The sequence below is a fragment of the Varanus komodoensis genome, unplaced genomic scaffold, assembly GCF_004798865.1.
Source record: "Varanus komodoensis strain SLA01 unplaced genomic scaffold, ASM479886v1 scaffold224, whole genome shotgun sequence".
NCBI lineage: Eukaryota > Metazoa > Chordata > Lepidosauria > Squamata > Varanidae > Varanus > Varanus komodoensis.
In genome coordinates, this window is record NW_025335617.1 from 19,513 (window position 1) to 40,507 (window position 20,995).

A 20,995-nucleotide genomic window follows, 5' to 3' on the forward strand; every position below is an offset into this window, starting at 1 on the left:
TCCCCCCTTTCTCCTGCCCAGGTCTCCGTTATGCAGGCCAGGTCGGCCCCCTCATCCACAATCAAGTCATGGATGAGGGCAGATTTGTTATTGACCGACCTGGCATTAAGCAACAGCACCATCAGGCCCGAGGGGCGACTGACAAGAATCCCTGGCACACTCTGGCTGGGAGCAAAACCAGAAGTAGGGACAGGTGTCAACCATCTGTCCCTCCTTCTTCTATGCGGACGCGTTAAGCTCCCACTACAATTACATCCTCTGCCCATCACCACCCCAATGGCCGCGCCGGTGCGCTCCCCAGGAAATGCAAGCAGCAGCATGGCCAGGGACAACTCCATAAAACACTATAAAATTATAAAAACATTAAAAAAAAAAAATTCAGCGCTCAGCAGGAGGGCCTAACACAACGAGAGTGAGAGCCCCCTGCCCAGCCCAGCCCCCCACTCAGCCCCCCCCAAACGGCGGCGACCGCCCTTTGGCCGACGCCCTTCGGCCGCCAGCCCGAGGTCGCCGGCCCCGGCCGCCGCCGGCGCTTTCAAGCCCCCGGGCTCCCGACGTCCCGCCTCAGCCGGCACGCCTCGAACGTGTGCAGGGGCATGGCAGAACAGCCAGGTGGGTGGTGGAATGGCGGGCGGCGCGGCACGGTCTACTCGGTGTAGGCTGAGGTGCAGCAGTTCTTCTCAGGCGTCGAGTGCCAGTGCATAGTTGTTGCTCCCGCTGGGCTCCCCCCGTGGGCTTTCAAGCCCCCGGGCTCCCGACGGCCCGCCTCGGCCGGCACGCCTCGAACGCATGCAGGGGCGTGGCAGAACAGCCAGGTGGGTGGTGGAATGGCGGGCAGCGCAGCGCGGTCTACTCAGTGTAGGCTGAGGCGCAGCAGTTCTTCTCAGGCGTCGCGTGCCGGTGTGCAGTTGTTGTTCCTGCTGGGCTCCCCCCGTGGGCTTTCAAGCCCCCAGGACGTCCCGCCTCGGCCGGCACACCTCGAACGCGTGCAGGAGTGTGGCAGAACAGCCAGGTGGGTGGTGGAATGGCAGGCGGTGCGGCGCGGTCTACTCGGCATAGGCTGAGGCGCAGCAGTTCTTCTCAGGCGTCGAGTGCCGGTGCGCAGTTGTTGCTTTTTTCTTTTTCTTTTTTCTTTAGAACAGTACTCTTCCTCAAATTATACATTGTTGGCTTCACCCATATTTTGCTTATTTTGTGTTTAAGCATTGTACAGGTGGCACCAACACTGTTATCTGTCCACAGGAGAAACATATAAGGATATCTTCTCAGATGGGCTGCCTAAGAGGTACAAGACACATGGTCTGTGGTGGAGCTCCTTCTTGGGAATAACGGCAAGGAGTATTGTGCTTTTGACACCTACCTTTTTATATGCCAGATCAAGAGCTATCCCGCATTTCTCCCAAAGATAAGTGTGTGTTGTGACATGAGAAAACTGTGGATATTCTGGGTACATTGTTTTTCTGAGATTCTCATCACCACCATCTGGAATGCCCTCTTCTTCTCTGCTACCATTGGAGCTCTCACATTGGAAAAGCAAGGAATAGAAAGATGCTAAGGCAGTGGAAGAAGTACATGAGTTGTTTGTGTCTCTCTCCTGAATGCTCACTATTTACTTGTTTGTTTTGGGAGATAGCTTCATCTTCTTAGCACAATTTTATATTGGTACAACACCTGTTTTTACACCTTTCAAAACTATACACCCAAGGCCTCCATTTACACTGGAAACCACCTAGCAGCAGAAAGGAGACCTTGAAAATATTCTTTTTTGGGGCAGATGAACAAGGACTCAAGCTCCCTGCAGATCTGCTAGATGCCTCAGAGAGTGCTTTGTATGTAGCAAACTCTGGGCAAGGAGAGATTAATTAAAGGCTTGCAGAAAGGTCTCTGACATTGTTGCCACCATCAATATCATGCAAATGTTGTAGGAAGGGAGTGATGTACTGTGGTGAAAAGGATGGACTTGAATGTCAGTGCAGTTTGCTCTCAGCTCTGCAAAATTTTGGGAAGGAGAAATTGTCGGTGTATAATTATAACTGAGGTGGGTCTGTGCACACTCCCATGGGAACTCAGTTTTTCTCTCCATCAGTGTTATCCAACCCAAAGACCTGAAAAGAGACCAAACATTTGTCACAGACTTTCCTCTGTGGTGTAAGAGAAGCCACTTTCCACAAATACATGACTTAGGGGTACCATCCTTAAATCTTAACTCTAAAGTACATTGTGAAAAGAAAGAGGTGAATGGAGATCTCTATAAATTGCCCATGTTTTAAAGTGGAAGTTGCCATTTTAGATTCAGAAATGCCTGATGCACCTTGCAAAGTGGGGTTAGTTGCATACTAAGATATTGTGCTTTTGACACTTACCTTTCCACATTCTTATGCAAAGGTCATTACACATTTTTTTCTATTTTCTAAAAAGGTTGGAATCATCCTCCTTTTTACTTGTTCATTCTTTTGCCTCACTTTAGGCTCAAGTATTGGTGGTAAGACCTTGGAAGTAAAATATGCTGGTAATTTGGGTATTTGTCTTTGCTGTTGGAAGAACCTGGAGCTAAAATAGTCTGAATTTTTGTTTTCTGATTTGCATTTGGGCCTTGTTGCCTTCAGTGCCATCCCTTCGCCCTCCCCGCACCACAAACACAACTGAAATGCAGCGCCCAAGAGTTGAAGTTGATTTGACTCCTGGCTGAATGAGGCTTCCAAACCATGCCCTAAGAATCTTCAAGGTTTGAAATCACTTTGAAAGGATGCCGATTCTCAGAATTCAAAATCCTCAAAAGTTCCATTCTGTTTCCCCAACACGCAGACATTTTGAGTAAATGGTCAAAACCCTTTCCTTCAGCATGTATATTTCACTGGATAACCAAGAGGCTGTGTCTTGATGGTGTCAGAAGCTCAACAGTCATCTAATAATGGATAAACTCCTGAGAATAGAATGCAAATATAAACATACTGAAGTTGAAAAGCTCAGTGCACCATGCATTTCCTTCTGCCCATGAGACTTTGTAGATGCCTATGAGAGCAGCCATGTGGAGGGAAACTGAGGAGTTTAAACCTCCAAGGAGAGCTATCAATTTCTTTTCCTTTCCACAGCTGTAATTGGGAACCATCCTTTTCCAACTGGAAAGACATTTTGGACTGTTCTGATAAGTCATCCATTCTCTTAGGTAACTGTCATAGATGTGGAATCCCAGGCTGACATTTGGTAACATCTTGAGCTTTGCATTGACCTCTTTCACTGCAAATGCCACAGAAAGACATGCTGGTCGTTCTTCAGGTCTCCACTAAAGATGGAATCACAATGTAGAAGACTGCCATATTTCATATAATTAAACAACCCATGGTTTGTTAACCTGTCATAGGTTCTTTTAGTAGGCATATGGCTACTATATTTGCCTGCTCTTGCATTACTAAACAACTCAGGAATGTTCCATTCCTGCATCCTTTTGATTTTCTGGATGTGGAGCTCTGGGTTGTAGAGTGGGAAACTCATCAGAATTTTAAGTGATGGTTTGTTCTTGCATTAATACTACAGGTTGTGTCTTCCTCAACAACAAGGAGTTCAACATTCAGACAACATGAAGAACTGCACAGGAATAGGGCATTCCTGTGCTATTCAAGTGTAGGCATCTGACAGGTCAAGATCCAGCAGTCTTGCTCACTCCTGCATGATTGCATGGAGTAGCCACCAGGTCCTGCAGCTTACTATCTCCACAGGCCCCATCTGGGACCTGGGGCAGCAGCATACTGCAGAAGAACAAGCTCTCATTCACAATTTCTTGTGAGGCCAAGAGGCTGGATCCTGCCCACCCTGCTAACAACTTATGGGAATGAGCAGAGCGCATCTCCCCTCCCCAAATGCTCCATTCCCCTCTGTGTGGAGTGCAGAAGAGAGAAATATGGTGGGAGGCATTGTCTGCTTTCCCATTCCTCAGCAGAACCTGTGGTCAGTGCTAGGTCTGCCAGGTCTGGGTACAAAGCAGTGCAGAGGTGGCATGAATTGGTGCACCTTATGTTCACAGGTGATCCATCATGTCCTAATTTGTGTTTGCTTACCAATTATTCTCCATCACCCACAGTTTTCCTTGGTCTTGCATTGCGTTTTGAAGCTACAAGGTATTCCCTTCTGGCTCTTTAACCCTTCCTGCAATCTGCTAACAATAGTGTTAGTGCAAGAGGAAGGTCCAGATATTCTATAAAGCAATAGAGGACAGGGAGAAAGTAGGTCATTAAGGAGGGTCTCAGGCATGACATCCTCCCCATCAGGTTTCAGGCCAGAAGGACCAAGGAAAAGAAAGCCTGCACCACAAGTAAGATGTAAACAAACACAGAGCAGGTCTACTTGCCTCTGCCTCCCTCACCTCCTGTTCTCAGAGTGGCTGTGGTTGGATGGTGGATTGTGGGACCATGAACATCACCCCTGATGAATGAGCCAAATTTCATGGAACAATTTCTGAGTAGAAATGAGAATTTCACGGACAGGTTATTGTGTGTCTGTCTTTAATCTCAATCTCAATCTCAACCCCCCCCCCCCCAGTCTTCTCATTTTTAACAGTAAATGCTAGACAGAAATAACATAAATGTACTTGGAACAAGTAAACCTGTTGAATTTGGCAAGTGGAGAACAGTGGGAATTTGTGAGCAATTTACAAATTCATTCAATGTGAGAGAATACAACACTGAGGGATAAGTCCATCCCTAAACTTGAGTAAGCACATTTGAGTTCAATGGGTTGTATACAATTGCAATATAAGTACTTTAGGATATCAAACATTTTTTCTCCTTCCTGCTGCAAATGATGCCCAGTGAAAATATCTTCTTAGAGATAGGTAAGAATTCGTTCAGCTGCATTATACAGAAACCAGCAAAGTTTCTTCATATTCAAGACAGAAAGAATTTGAGATTTAAAACAAAAAGCAAAAAGGTGAGTCACTGAGACAGACCAATCTGCCAATGCAGACCCAGGGGTTTGGGTCCTTAGGGAATCGAAGCCTGGGTTTCAGGGGGATGCAGTTGATTTTTGGGCTTCACTTGGGACTCAGTAGTTAAGGGACCGGTCCCCACTTGGCCATGGAGTTCACTGGGGGGTCTTGAGCTAGTCATGTACTCTCAGCCTAGCCTGATTTACAGGGTTGTTGCTGTGAGGAGAAATTTGGGAGAAGAGCCTTGCAAACTGCTTTGATCCAGAATCTTGCCAGAGATTTATTAATCATCATAAACTAGGGAAAAGACCTTTTATTCCAATAAGATTTTTATGATTAAAAGCTGTGTGGAATCCTGAGGAGTAGCCATGCCTATCAAATTTGACCAGTACAGATGGGTAAGCTGTTCAGAGACCCACAATGAATTGGATGGGGTAAAAATAACCAAATAAATAAATAAATAAAAATCAATAAATTTCAATTTACTTTAGTGCCAAACTGAAGGTATCAATCCCATTGTATATGGGTTAGAAAGAAGTTGAGGCTTAAGACAGGGGAGGAAGTGGAGAGAGCAGTTTTGTCCACTTTCTACTTAGTCTTTTGCAGTTACTGAAGTGTTACACACTGGGATTAAATGGGCTGACTTTGAACCCTGCAATTTTCTGAGATTGCTCAACCCCATCCTTTCTCAGATCAACCCCAGGTGGATTTCCTCAGTCCACAAGTGCAGTCAATAACACAGTATAAAAGATGGCAGTATTCTACCATTGATGCATGGCAGGCATGTGTCACTCCAAAGTGGGCTGAGGACCTCTGAACATGCACAACTGCACAGGTTTGCTCCTCAGCAGTCTTTCATGGTCAGAAGAGACTGGCACACTTGAAAGAAAGATCTTGTGAATCAGCTCTGGTGGGTGAGGGAGAGAGACTGGACCACCTGCCCCATGATGTTGGAAATTTTGCTTTTTCTATGGCTGCAGCTGACTCCAACTGAAAGCAAGAGCCATTCGGATATGTGTGCCCTGGATGACACTTTCCAACTTCCACACCAGTATTATCAGACAGGAGACCTAATTGTTGGGATGATCTCTTCTCAGTTTGGCTGCATATTCCATGAAGCATTTTTCCATAAACACCCTGAAGCAAACTTTGTATATGAACTTCTGTAAAGAAATGATTTCCACCTTCCATTCTGTATTAAGCTCATATCCAGAGCATGTATGCCATATATGCAGTGGCCTGTTTAGAAAACAGTCCAAAATAGGATTATTTTCTATTCCTTGTAGAGTGTTAAAAATGTATATTTGCATCCTTTTGACATCAACTCTTTTGCTTTTCTCCTCCTCTTGCTCTTCCTTCCTGCTCGGCTTTTATATTGCAAGGTGTTATTTTGGATTAACACTCATAAGTGGGAGGATGGAAAGGTTATATCTGCCTGAATATTTCCTATTGCACCAGAGTATTCTCCCCCGCTCACCTGTTGTGTCTGAGCCAGTTCCATTTTTTTTTGTCAGTCACAGCTGGTGAGGTAACCTATAGTGATAGCTTTTGGATTAATTGGGCGTATTTTAAATATGCCATCGGATTTGTATATATTGCAGAAATTCTTTCACATTTTCTTGGAAGATGTAACAAGTGAGTCACCATGGTTAGCAAGGTTATATGAGCAGATTCCTTGGAAGTGTGCTTTGCTTTTCTAGTTGTTAAAGACGTCAGCATATTTGCTTGCACTCATTTTACTCTTGTCAGCTGATGAGCTGTCAGGTGTAAGTAAAGCCACAGGAAGATCTTTGGTTGCTTGAAAGGGCTGTATGAGAACTTTGTTTTGGGTGAAAAGCTAATGGTTTTTTGCAGTTCAGATAGCAGAATTGGGTTCCATTCAGTCAACACTTCTCTGAATACTCATCAGACAAGGCTTTTCATTTTGGACCTTTGAAAATGCACAAGTACACACTGTCACATACTGACTTTTTCAAAAAGGGAACCCATGGGAACACCAGAATCTTTTGTGTGTGTGTCTGAGGTATAATTATCTGCAGCTGGCTGAAGGAGCTATGCTGCAAAACACCAGTATTGAACATGCCTAATGTCTAAAGTATAGACAGCAGGGGTGGACTATATCTTCAACACTTAATATAACTTCTTTCTTAGCCCAACCCTGAAGTACTACCAGAACGTTCTCTCCTTGGTGTTTGCTGTGAAGGAGATCAATGAGAACCCCAAGGTACTGAACAGCAGCCTTGGGTTCTCCATCTATGAAAGCTACACAAATGAAAGGATGACCCACCAAAACACACTGAAACTTCTTACCACCACAGATTGGATTGTCCCCAACTTCAAATGTGGCAAGAAAGAAAGTGTTGTAGCTGTCATAGGAGGACTTGACTCTGAAATCTCACTTCATATGGCCAGCATCTTGGGCATGTATAAGATTCCACAGGTAGAGTGAGCTTGTGCATCACAACTAATTCAGATAGAATAATTCTGCTTTGCCACTGGGAGACTTTATTTCCCTTGCCTTATTTTTATGAGACTGAAAGTGAGCAAATGAGTGTGTTAAAAATCTATTGCCTGAAGGATCAATCCTCAATTCTCTTGAAGGGTGCTCATGGGAAGCTGTGGACTTTTTCAATAGGGTTGAAAGGGGGTGCATGGAGGGTTGTCTGAACTGAAGACAGCAACATACCCCAGTGTAGTTGCTTTCATTTCAGGGAGACCAGCAATCTGACCTGTTGTTGGGTAGGGCTTCAGGGAAGGCATTTTCCAGCCTCAGGTTCTCTATGTTGGCTAAAGAGAAGGGATTGTTTATCTCCAGTATAAAACATTCAAAATATAGTACAATGAATGTTCAGAGAAAAACAATGGGCAGCAATTTCAGGGAAACAGTTTGCCCAGAAATGCTAAGAGGTGTCGGCCCCCAACCTCCAGCTGATGATGGAAAACACTGGATTATGACAAGATTTTCTTGGTTTCTACTTAGCAGATATTTGGGATGCATTAATCAAGCTTAGCATAACTTCTCCCAATTACTTTATGAAACCTTTAGGTGGCTTATTGTATATTGTCTCCTTTGATGAGTGCTGAAGTGCAGCTTCGCTTCTTCTATCGGACAGTTCCCAATGAATTCTATCAGTATGAAGGTATTTTGTATCTCCTCCTGCATTTTCAGTGGTCCTGGGTTGGGATCATTGCATCAGACAATGAAAATGGAGTACAGTTTCTGCATGTCTTCATACCAATGCTTTCCCGGAAAGGGATCTGCACTGCTTTCACTGAAAAAATGCCAGCCATCTCTCACGCTACAGAAATGTTGAGCATGGCTTTGGAACTCCTCCGGGCCAAAGTCTTAAAGCTAAATGACTCGAAAGTCAAAGTATTGGTTATAAATGCAGAACCTCAGACAATGACATGTTTCACGTGGATGATGTATTTCTGTTCAATAATAGAAGACATTCCAATGGCTTCTCTAGGTAAAGTATGGGTTCTGACAGCACAATGGGACTTCTCAAGGCAGACAATGCAGAAGCATTTTGATATACAAGACTTCCACGGTGCTTTATCTTTTCAAATCCATGTAAAAGATGTGCTTGGATTTCAAGAATTCTTGCATCTTCTGAACCCTCACTCACCAACAGGAGATGGCTTTCTCAGGGGCTTCTGGGAGGAAGCATTTGACTGCACCTTTTCTGGTTCTAATGTGAGGAATGGAATAGTTGAAACTTGCACAGGGAAAGAGGAGCTGCAAAGTCTCCCCAACACTCTCTTTGAACTCAGCATGACTGGTCAAAGCTACAGCATCTACAATGCGGTCCATGCCATAGCACACGCTCTGCAAAAGATGCACTCAGCTAGGACAAAGCACAGAGGAATGCCCAACAGAGAGAAATGGGATCTTCCAGATCTCCAACCTTGGCAGGTAATCTTTGCATTAAAAAATATTCCCTTGTACCTCAAACATTTGTACCTCAACCTCTGCTGTTTCCTGTAAATATTTTGATCCCTCTTATTCCCAAATATCTTGTAGTGTTGTGATGAACCGAACCCATCAGCCTTGGGAGGTACATGATTCCCCAGGGAAGAGGCGGTCATTGTTTTTCCTTCTCATGTACAAGGCCAGAAGGATTTTTGGCTTACTGTTAAACTTGATGGCATGTTGAGATGGCTGCAGTGTTCTTTTGAGCACTCTACCTATTTGACTTTCTAGAACACAAACAAAACAACAAAGACAAAACCAACCTCTATGTAACTGTCTCCATTTCTTTGCATCCTCCCTGGCTGTTCAGGTTTCCTGGAATGCTCATGAAAGGGTACTATGTCATCAGCCGGAGGTGCCTTGTCCTGCCTAATCTTGGAAGCATAGTAGCTCAGGCCTAGTTGGAATCTAGGCCTGACTTAAGTTCTTCATTGAACAGGCAGTTAGAATCAGTGGCCCACTAGGCCCCTTCCAGGTGTCTGAGTCTATGAAGCTATGAATTATGGCAGGGAAATAAAAGCAAAGACATAAAGGTGGCCTAATGACAGGATCAATCAATCAGTCTGTCTTGAGGTAACAAACCGAGAACACAAACTGAGTAATGTGTAAAATTGAATAAGGAAAGAATAACCTCTTTTATCATTGAGAATCACCCAGTCTAACTTGCTCTTTCAGTGATATGATACCTGTCGGTTTTGTAAAATCTACAGAGCAATGCTTTTATCCTGTTGGAATATATTATACAAATGTGTTTCTATTACCTGGCAGTTCAGTCATATTGGATGGGAGTTTTCTGTGTTGTTTGAGAAATAATGCATGAAAATGTGTGCATAGCACTGTGCTTATCCCCCCACCCCCACCCAAATGCATGCATCGGTTGTGCACATTATTCATAGCAAACCTCTCCAGAGATCTAATAATTGTCTCGGTTTCCTTTAAGCTGATCAGGTCAAAAGTTAATTTCATATCCTTGGACTTTAGGAGCTGACTACACAGCTCTGTTTGGCAGAGTTTCTGGGTACATGCTTGTTTTTTCAGCTTGATATTGCAGCTAACTGTTGCATTCATGGTTCCATGTGCTGGTCAATTTTATGTGCATCAGCCAAACAGTATCTTTTTCCTACAGCCAAGCAGAGAAAGGGTTCTCCCTGTGGGAATTCATTGCTGGGTCATGCTGTACTCACGTACCACACGAAGACCAAGAGTATTGTAATTTACCTATGTAACCATATAAGGCTTGTAACCATATAAGGCTTGTAACCATATAAGCCTTGTAACCTAAGCATTAAGGTGTTGGCTGCTTGTATACGATGGCTAATTGGCTGTATTCAAATGCCTAGGTAAAAAGTGTGAAGTAATAAAAGCAGATGCCGGTGGTGAGGGGGAAAGAGCAAGAAGAGAGAAGAAGAAAAAACCTTGGGGGAAGAAGTTTTTGCTGTTCTCCCCCTGCAACTAAACCAAGCATCCTTTGTAACTGATTTCTGGACTGCAGTCTTTTTTCCTTTCTTTAAACTTTCTCGCGCCGCTTGCCGAGGTTGACTGGCTGGCCCAGCGAACCCTCCACATCTCCCCTCTTTCAATGGGGTTCTTCCATCAATTAATCCCTGGTTTGTCCAGATTCCACCAAGGAGGCAAAGACAATTTACTAGGGCAGGAATTATAGAGAGTGAGATCAGCTTGCAGCATCACACACATTAGCTAGTATTTCTGAGCATTACTTTTCAAGATCAGAAATAGCTGCTGCAATATCTGCTCATCATTTCTGTCTGCTTTTGCTTCTTTCTATCCAGCTTCACCCTTTCCTAAGGAGCATCTCATTTAACAACAGTGCTGGGGACTTGGTGTCTTTCCATGAGAATGGTGAATTAGCTGCTGGATTTGATCTAATCAACTGGGTTACTTTCCCAAACCAATCCTTTTTAAGAGTGCAAGTAGGAGGGATGGATCCACAGGCTATATCAGGACAAGAGTTTACCATCAACAAGGAAGCCATCACATGGCACAGAGCTTTTCATCAGGTGAGAAGAAAAAATTATTGCTTGCAGCAAATCTTCTAGCATTTACTCTGCATAGTCCTTCTGAACCTGATGGACAGGGAAAAATAAAGCAGTCTTCTCGTAATACCCCAATCTTGTTTGCTCCTTATTTAGATAGTTTTAATTGCTACCTTCTCTTCACACCTTCTCAAACTGCTGGCCTGCATGTGCTCTCATTTGGTGCCCTGTTCTGAAATAATAACATCCATCCTGTCACTATCCCAATTAAAACAACAGCAACCACCACCACCACCACCACTGGGCATAACAGGATGGCCTAGAATTAATTGGGTCCATGAGCAAACTGTCAAGCTTATTACTTTCCAACTTTCCAATTCCTCTCCTCCTCCCTCCTTTTCTTCCTTTTGAACAATGAGACACTATCATAACCTGCTTGTTTCACGTACGTTGTTCTCCATATATTTTTTGACTCTTTCTATGAACAGGTGCTGCCCATTGCAAGATGCAACAACAATTGTCCTTCAGGTTCCCGAACAAAAAAGAAAGAAGGACATCCATTTTGTTGCTATGCTCGTATTCCATGTCCAGCAGAGATGTTTTCAGATCAGACAGGTAGGTGGCAAAGCAGGAAGTGCTGTGTATTATGTGTCACATGGATTTTTGCTATCACCTGTACAGTCCTCTACCCATGATGGTTCATAGAGCTCCTATACTGGCAGATGCAAATGTGCCATAGAAACATCATGAGTCGGAAGGGGTGTCCATGTCTGTGTTGTCAGACTTGACAAGATGCCCACTGAGTCTCCTTTTCTTCAGGCAGAAAAGACCCAGCTACCTCAATCACATCTCATAGGGACCCCCCACCCCAATACACCTACCATCCTTGTGACCCTGCACTGAACAGATTCTAAATATGGAGATAAGGTCCAATGAAACAAGTCCATTTCAGCTTTCAAGTAAAAAAAGCAGGTATCTAAAGGACTGCCAGACAATAAAAATAAATATTGTGTTCAAAATCTTCTGATAGGGTTTCTCAAATCGCACACGATACTCATTAAGTCCTTATATTCTGGTATGACAACAGTCATATGGTATTCAACTTCCAGAACAGCATATATTGACTAATCCCCTGTAGAATATTTCTGTACTGATTAATATACAAGAACATAAAAATGAACAAAACAAGTAGATTTCCAATGCATAAATATTTCTGAACGTCTTGAGGAAAGTGTTGCAGTAGTGAGTTACACCCATCCTACAATTTCTAATTGCTAAAGAAGCTCTATCTAGTTGCAAATATTCTGAAAACCAAGACGCTTCATCTGTGAAACAATGAAGACACCTCCCCACTCCCCGGTCATTATGTGTCTTTCTCTGCTGCTGAATCACAAAGCAAATCTCGGGCACTCCTGCTCACTACCTGGCTGGTCCAAGTGTTCTCACAAAGACTGTTCCTGGTGTTTGCTTTCTGGTGAAGATCTGTGTGTTGGGAGTGGATTTTCTATCTCACCCTCAGAAGGATCTGCAAATGCCTTGGTAGCGCATAGTGAAGGGTTGGGCACAAAAAGAAACAGGAAGAAAGCAAGTTCCTATTTGCTAAATTGGCTAATAAGCAAATGAGGTTGGACTCAACACTTCCACAACTTTGTTGTGAACAAGGAACTGACTGAACAGAAAAAGAATAGAGGGCATGGAGGGCATGAGGCAGTTTCTTACGCTCCACCTCAGTGCTGGCCAGTTGTGGTTGTTCTAAACCCCCCAAATTGGAGGCTTTACCTTAGAACACAAATTATCTCGTTACACACATTGCAGTATTTCTCAGGGATTCCACAATAACACTACTTGGATTCCTCCATGGATGATTTCTTTCATGATTCTCATCCACTACATGCTATGCATCTTCAAAAATCCCCCAGTGTCTGACAACTTTCAAATATACACTGTGCATTTGGCAAGGTATTTTCCAGGCAGAAGGAAAAGAATGGCTCTAAGTACTTCATAGAATGATATGAGTCTGCATGTACATGAAGACATGACGGTGGAGTTTGATATAGCATTCATCTGATTTTCAGATATGGACAATTGCTTCTACTGCCCAGAAGAGCAATTTCCAAACAGGGAGCAAGACCACTGCATTCCAAAGAGCCTAAATTTCCTCTCTTTCTCTGAACCTTTGGGGATGACTTTCACTTTCCTGGCACTCTCCTTTGATCTTATCACAGCTTTGGTGCTAGCTGCATTCATTAAGAACAGGAACACTCCGATCATCAAAGCCAACAATCGGGACCTCACCTACTCCCTGCTTACCTCCCTCCTGCTCTGCTTCCTCTGCCCTTTGCTATTCATTGGCCAGCCTAAGGCAGTCACTTGCTCTTTACGACAAACAGCATTTGCTGTCATCTTCGCAGTGGCTATTTCTTGTGTGTTGGCAAAGACTATCACGGTGGTTCTGGCTTTCCTGGCCACTAAGCCAGGATCCAGGATGAGGAAATGGGTGGGGAAAACCCTGGCTAATTCTATTTTGCTAGGGTGCTCTTCCATTCAGGCCACTCTTTGTGTCTTCTGGCTACGTACAACTCCCCCATTCCCAGCAAAGGATTTGAAATCCCTGCCGAAAGAAATCATATTAGAATGCAATGAAGGATCCGTCATCATGTTGTATTGTGTGCTGGGTTACCTTGGATTTCTGGCTTCTGTCAGCTTCATGGTGGCTTTCCTAGCCAGAAGTTTGCCAAATACTTTCAATGAAGCCAAGTTCATCACTTTCAGCATGCTGGTCTTTGCAGTGTCTGGTTGTCATTCATTCCATCATACCTGAGCACAAAGGGGAAATATATGGTTGCTGTGGAGATCTTCTCCATCTTAGTTTCTAGTGCTGGGCTACTGGAGTTCATCTTTCTCCCTAAGTGCTACATTATTGTGTTCAGGCCTCATCTGAACAGCAGAGATCAGCTTCTTTGGAAAAAGAACCCAAAGAAATAATTTTTTTATCCTTATTTAAAAATTGTGAAGCAAGTCTCAAACAGGAGTAGATGAGCATCATATGGCAGAGAGGTGGAAGGTGCCAGCAGCACAATCAAACCCTGATTTTTGAGCTCCAGGTCCATCTCTAGTATCAGTTAATATTCTAAAGAGTGTTAAGGATTGTTTCTTTTAATGGGTTTTGTTTTTCTTTTTTATATTACTAAATACCTCCACAAATATGCACAGATGTCCCCTCTTTGGTGCCTGTATTATTACTGTATTATTATCATTATTTCAAAGATGCATTGTGTTTAAGACATTTCTGCAAATATTGAACTGTTTTTAAGTGTTTTATATGCACAGAAAGGTAAGATATATACATATTCTAAGACAAATATTGGCCTTATTCATGTGATCTGATGCCTGCCTCCCCTCTTCCCCAGTGATAGTGGGGACAAGGGATCGGGGTGAGAGAAAGGCTGGGAGAGCAAGGGGTTTTGATGAATTTGCTAAGGTACAACAGCCCTAGAGCCTCTAACACGAAGGAAGAGGCATGGGGGTGCTGGGGTTGTTATCCGAGGGGAAATGGTTGGCAGTCTGATAAGGTTTGGTGACAACTGACCTAGCTAAGTCTAGGGAGCTTTTTTCTTACAATGCCATGGTTGGCCAATTATATACAAAATGTTGATTCAGCTATCATAGCTTGGGAAAAGGCAGAATCATGGCACAGAGAGAAATCTTAACATTTGGACACCAGAACTCCTAATTCACAGACTGATCAGCGTACATTCCAAAAATACATACATGCAACACCAGAGTTCTCTCATCTCATATGGAACTCTTGAACAACCTCAGCAAAAGACTAGACCCATAAACAACACATCCTATACTCTGATCATGTCCCATAACTTCGCAAAAATATTCAGTGAACATGTGTGTGCATTAAGATTCCAATGTGTTCTTCTGCACACATTCTGGAGATAAGACTCACTGAATGGAACTTCCTCCTAAGAAAGCATGCATGCTTCTCAGCTGTAAGCTACAGAGAATTATGACAAACTTGTTTTCTCCTTCTCTGGTGCTGAAATTTAATGATGCCTGAGCTAAAGGACAAAGGGCATCAGATAAGCTTGGAAAAGCAAGAAAAGTAGGCCTGGGACTTTATTCAAGCCTACTCTAATGTGCATTTCATTGGCCATGTCAGCTGAGCATAGACCCTAATTATAATGCTGAAAAGCTTGAAATGATGAGGTTCCTGTAGTGAGGCTAGAACAATTAAAATGACTAACCCCAACCCAATGCTAACCCTAACCCTGGTGCATCTCCTTTCACAACAGACTGGGTTTTTCACCTTTCTCTGTATGAATGTTCCATTAATCTTTGCTGCTACAATGGGAATTGATAGCATTATCTTTCCTACACTATGCATTGGCTGGACTGTATAATAGGAATATGCTGATACTATTCCCTTTTCTTCACTGACCATTAGGTGGACTCTTTGACTGAAACTTGCTGGCAAGTTTTTCAGAAGTGGTATTTATTTATTTGTTTATTTAGAAAATTTCTATGCTGCCCCATTCGCCGAAGCCTCTGGGCGGCTCACAAATATATCAATTAAAATATAATACAATAAAATATAAAACAAGTTTACAATATAAAATAAGTTGCCCTGGCCAAAGAATAAAATAAATAAATAGTATTAACAGTTAAAATGACATTTGAATAAAAAGTTCTTCTTTTGGTGCCAAAAAACAAATAACGACAGCACCAGGCAGACCTCTCTGGGGAGCGCATTCCACAGATTGGGCACCACCGCAGAGAAAGCCCTCCTCTGAGTACTTACCCTCCTAATTTCCTTCACGGAGGGTTCCCGGAGAAGGGCCTCTCCCGCTGATCTCAAGGGGCGGGCAGGCATATATGGACGTAAGCGCTCCTTCAGGTAACCAGGACCCAAGTCGTAAAAGGAATATGCCCCATTTCAGTGGTAAAAGAGACACTGAAACAGGGGCATATCCCTCTCTGCGCATCACCCAGCCATCATTGTGTATTCTCTTTTTTAATCCCTAAGTAGTATGAAAATACAGAAATGGTGGTGGTGCAGCCTCTCATGGACACTGTAGCTGTGCTATCTCCTATGACTGAAATTGTGGGGATTCTGCAATGCCATGAAGGTTTCCTGTGAGAAGCAACACTTGCTCCATAACACTCTTCCTAGGCTAAGAAATTGTCCCATGGCAGCACCTATCAATGTGGTCAATTGAGCTGTAGGAGCATTCTTGCCCTTTCAATGGAATAGTTCAGGGGTGCACAACTTCTGGGGGACAGGAGATGATGCCCCTCCCATGATACCCCTGGGAACCACATCCCTGATCTGCCAGTGAAATGTCCTTAATGGAACCCAAGTGTAGTCCACACAGGGAGGCTATTCACATGCACTGTTGCTCCCTAATGGTTTCTGTGGATTCTTATGAAAAATATGAACTTGGGAGGTAATTATATGATGAATAGTGCAACCCCCCCCCCCCCATTGGCTATCTGAGATGCAAAAGACCTGGTATCACAACAATGCTTTGGTAGAACAAAGGGTCAAGAAAATTGCTCATGTAACACATTGCGTAGGATGAAAGAACAGTCATGGCTCTATCCACCTTATTTCCCAACTTAAGTCAGGCCACAAAATTTGGCATTGCATGGAATGGAAATCTGAAGCACATAGCAAGCACAGCAGTGGCCTGGAAGGGCTAGAACTTACCCTGGATTGAAAGGACTGTAAAGGCTTGATGAGAGTTTCTCATCCACATTGGAAAAGTGGCTCAAAGACCTTGTGAGTGGTGCTGGCTGCATCCTGTGCAGTTTAGCAAAGGCATAGTTACTTCCTTTTTGGGCTAAATCCCCATGGGAGGACTCTACCTTTGCTCCTGTTAATATAAAGCGGTATGTGCTTCAACTCAAAACAGAAAGGATAGCCATTAACATTTCTATTCCAAGTGCTTTCCTTTATGTCATGCCATGGGAAACACTGATCCACTGGGGGATGTGATTAGCTCCTTGTCAGCATCCAGATTACAGGAATGTGCAATCACTGTGCTTGAATAATTTCTTTTCATCTGAACATGCTTCTATTTCCAAGTTCCTTATTTATATCATTAGGTTGCAATAAAAATATATCTGACTTATTTAAAGGCAGCTCCTGTCCTTTCCAATGCGCTAATGATTCCTTAAGATTGTGGGTAAATGTGTAGGAAGTGTCATTTTTGTAAAGGATCCAGAAAGAGAAAGTGGCAATGAAGTAGCAACAAAGCAAACATGGCAGTTTTCCATCTGTGTGTCTACAGCATCACAACCCATTAAAGAATGAAATAAAATGGATGCTATTTTGAGAAAACAAGAATGTAAATCCTGATGAGAATGTTGACATGGAAAAGGTGGTTTTAGGAGTTCTGATGCTTGTTTTGAGATTACATACAGAATGTGAGGCACATTTTATTAGCTGTGCTATACCTACAGATCACCTTCCTACATCCCACCAATTTTAACAGCCAGGCATGATCATCATAGGTGCAATTGTCTCTCAAGTTTCTTCCTTCATGACAGCCCCACTTTCGTGCAGCAACCAACACAGAAGCTGATCCATGAAACTGCATAAGTTGCCCGCCCACCTGCCCTTCCTTCCCTCCTTCTTTCCTTCCTCTCTTTAACATGTTCAGATCACAGGAACAGGCAAACAAGGAATGCTTGAACATGGGGTTGTTTATGCAATGTGACTTACATTCCAGAATATGAAATTAGCATTTTAGAACGCATTTGGGTTGTGAATGATTTGGCTTGTCCTGCATGTGAATGATGCTGTTGAAGATCATGCACTTTGAAAATGCCCTGTGTAAAACTGAACATCCATATGGGGGAATAGGGTCATAGTATACTTTCTTGACTGAGTTGCTGCCACCTCTTTCCAATATCCTACTACATTTTGGGGATCATTTAGATTGCTTGGCATTTTTAAGTGAACCAACTGTATTTGCCTTTCCTGGCTGAATACAATCATAGAAGAGTAGAATGGGAAGGGGCGTATAAGGAGCCCAATTCAAAGCATCTTTGACAGGTAGCTGTCCAGCACTATTGAATGCTTCTACTGTGAGAGAACCCATAACCTTCTTAAATCATTGGTTCCATGGTCAGACTTTTCTAATAATCAGGAAGTTTTTCCCTGATGTCTTTCCAGATCTGGTTTTCTGCAACTTGAGCTCATTATTGAGAAGTACAAGACACTCACTTTTTCATCGCTAAGGCCTATCTGTGGTCTGACACAAAGAAGCCAAAAATCACATAGGCATCACCACATCTCCCTTGTAACTGAGCAGATGACAGATCATCCAAATTCGGTTGTGTATTTGCATTTTCTGTTGAGATTATCAGTATTTCTTCACTTAATTACTTGTTCTTTGAAATATTTCCCTTTTGCTAGAATCTGCCCTCTTCCCACCAAGAAACAAACAAAAAGAGAAGCTGATGAATGAGTGAAAAACTCAGAGAAGTAATTAACAAGTTTTCATTTCTGTAAATGGCCATGCTTAGAAATGCCCTATTGGAAGACAATTAGTGGGACACTGTTTGGAAACCCCCCTGAAACCAGCATCATCTTTTGGCTTGCTCACTTCTCTTTAATTTCTGCACCATGAGTTCTCTTAAATGGGTTTATTAGGGGAAGATCTATTCTGTGATAATCTCCATATGCATTATGTATGGGGAAGGTGCATATACGGAAGATGTGAATTATTCTGGTCTACAAATTTTGGGAAATTGTCAATTTACAGGATAAAATGTGCTAATTCTTACATATTTTGATTAGATGAATTGGAAAACAGGTGATAAAGGTGCTGGATAGCTAAAGTTTTCAAGATATTTGAAAATATTTATATTCAGGTGAGTATATTTGCCTATGAAGGAGGATGGGGTCTCATGATCATGATGCCTCGTAACTTCTTGACAAAGTACTTTGCCTTTCTTCTAATTGGCTCAAGTGCTGAAGTCTTCCCCTCAGCTGGGCATTCTCCATGGCAACGGACACTCCCATGGCCGGCTCATGAACATTATCAGGAACTTGTATAAAAACTTCGTCAGAGTCAGGTGGCGGAGGGGAGGGGTGTTTGTGCCATGGGCACCAGGTAGAAATCTTCTTGCTCTAAAGCCTGACTCTTGCTGGGAGATTCTTGCTCTCTTACACGTGCTAACAACTCCTCTGAGTTGTTAGGCACGACAAAAGAAGACATTATATTGATGAAGAGGTAGTCACAGAAATTCTCTGATAGAGGTTGTCAAGTTTTTTCTTTCAACTATACAAGCATTTGTCATGAAACTTGTGCTGGATTGTTTTGAGCAGGATCATTTACATTTTTTTCATTGTAAAAGGATCAAAAGAAAAGAATATGTGGCTGAGGGCATGAGTTTTATGTTATGGACTGCCCTGAGATCTTGCTTACTTCTAAGAAGACAGTAGGATTGTGCTGTTAATCTTGGATTCCCATATGCCTTTCCTCAGCCCCAAGTAAAGCTTGTCATAGCTTTGGTAATTTTAACCATATTTCCAAATAGAATTATTCATGCAATACCATTTTTGTCACTTCTCTGATGATAGATGATATGTAGTGTCCTTTTATTAAAAATGAGTAAAATTGGAGAACAGCACAAATGTGTTGAGTATGCTCAATCATGTCAGCAGCTTCAGAAGTTAACATTTTGTGGAAGCAACTTCAGAGGTCAACATTGTCTAAAGGTACTTTTTCTCCAAGGTGTGCTTTCTTCAGCATGCGGAACAATAAAACCTTACATTTTCCACTCTAGATGTAAAAGATGAATTTATTTCTTGACATCAGCAATGTTACGTGTTATATAGGAACCACCAATGAACATATAGAGGCAATGAGCATACACAGAAGAACAATCTGTTATGGAGTGATTGTTATACTTTGTCACAAATGGATGGAACCAGCAGGCAGTCATGTGGCAAATGGTTCCTTCCTCTGGTGGACAAAAGCAGCAAATGTTATTCAAATTGCTTCCCACTTTTTAGCAGCAACTAATTGCTGTGAATGCCAATGATAATTAAAAGCTGGGTCTTATTGAGAATTCTCATTTGGCTTATATAATCTACACAGTGATAAGAACTAGGTCAGGTTAAGTAGGAACCCACTTGGGAATAATTTTCAAACATTTCATAGTTCTTGGCAGGCAAAATTCATCTCTAGCATAATGCCACAAGGTGGTGGTGGTGGTGATGGTGATGGTGGTGATAATGATGATGTGATTGTTTAAGACCAGAGCTAAAGCTGTATCATTCTGGATGAAGTGCCGCAAGGCCACATTAAACATGATCTACATCCAATGAAAATGTCTTGCAGTGTTGCAGAATGTGTGCAGTTACAGCTTGATCTCCAGGCACACAAACATTTCCTGAGCATTTGATGGCAAATCCAGAAGGGAAGGCATCTCTGGAACCAGCAAAGATGTCCCACATTGTCCTAGTCCTGCATTGCCTTATGAACATCTGGGTCGTACCCTGTTGCCAGAGTCAGCCTGAACGGCAGACAGATCACAAAGAGCGAGCTGCAAGGAAGCAAATATGTGACAATCGCATGTAGGGCACATCAGTTAAGGCATTAATCTTAGCTTCCAGTTTCATGACTTCGAGGACTCTTTCCCCTTAATAGGATGTTTGCAACTTTGTTGTCCTTGCTTGCTTGCTTTCTGCTGTGGCAGGTGAATATGCTGTTAGAATTCTCCAACTGGGTAATTCTACTGATTAGAGTGTGGCAGGTCTGGAGGAACCACCTTAGCCAAACACCTTCTGAACATTTCTTGACAAAGTAGCAAGTAAGAAAGAGCAGTGTTGCTCCTTTTCTCAGGTATCTTTTCCTTCCTTAAAATAAATCTGCCAATGAGAATAGCCCCTGAATGGTTGCCATTGGAAAGAAATTGTATATGCCAGATCAAGAACTATCCCACATTTCTCCCAACGGTAAGTGTGTGTTGTGACATGGGAAAGCTGTGGACACTCTGTGTACATCGTTTTTCTGGGATCCACCATCCAGAATGCCCTCTTTTTCTCTACTAGTACTGGTGCTCTCACAGCAGAAAAACAAG

General features: G+C 42.8%; 1 long non-coding RNA gene across 1 annotated transcript; it reads right to left on the minus strand.

The window, feature by feature from the left end:
- Positions 1-204: 204 nt before the first annotated feature.
- LOC123024215 lies at positions 205-18,916 on the minus strand. Its single transcript, XR_006414877.1, has 3 exons — positions 18,851-18,916; positions 14,474-14,477; positions 205-219 (listed from the first exon to the last, which is right to left on the minus strand). It is a non-coding gene; the product is annotated as an uncharacterized LOC123024215 (long non-coding RNA).
- Positions 18,917-20,995: the final 2,079 nt, after the last annotated feature.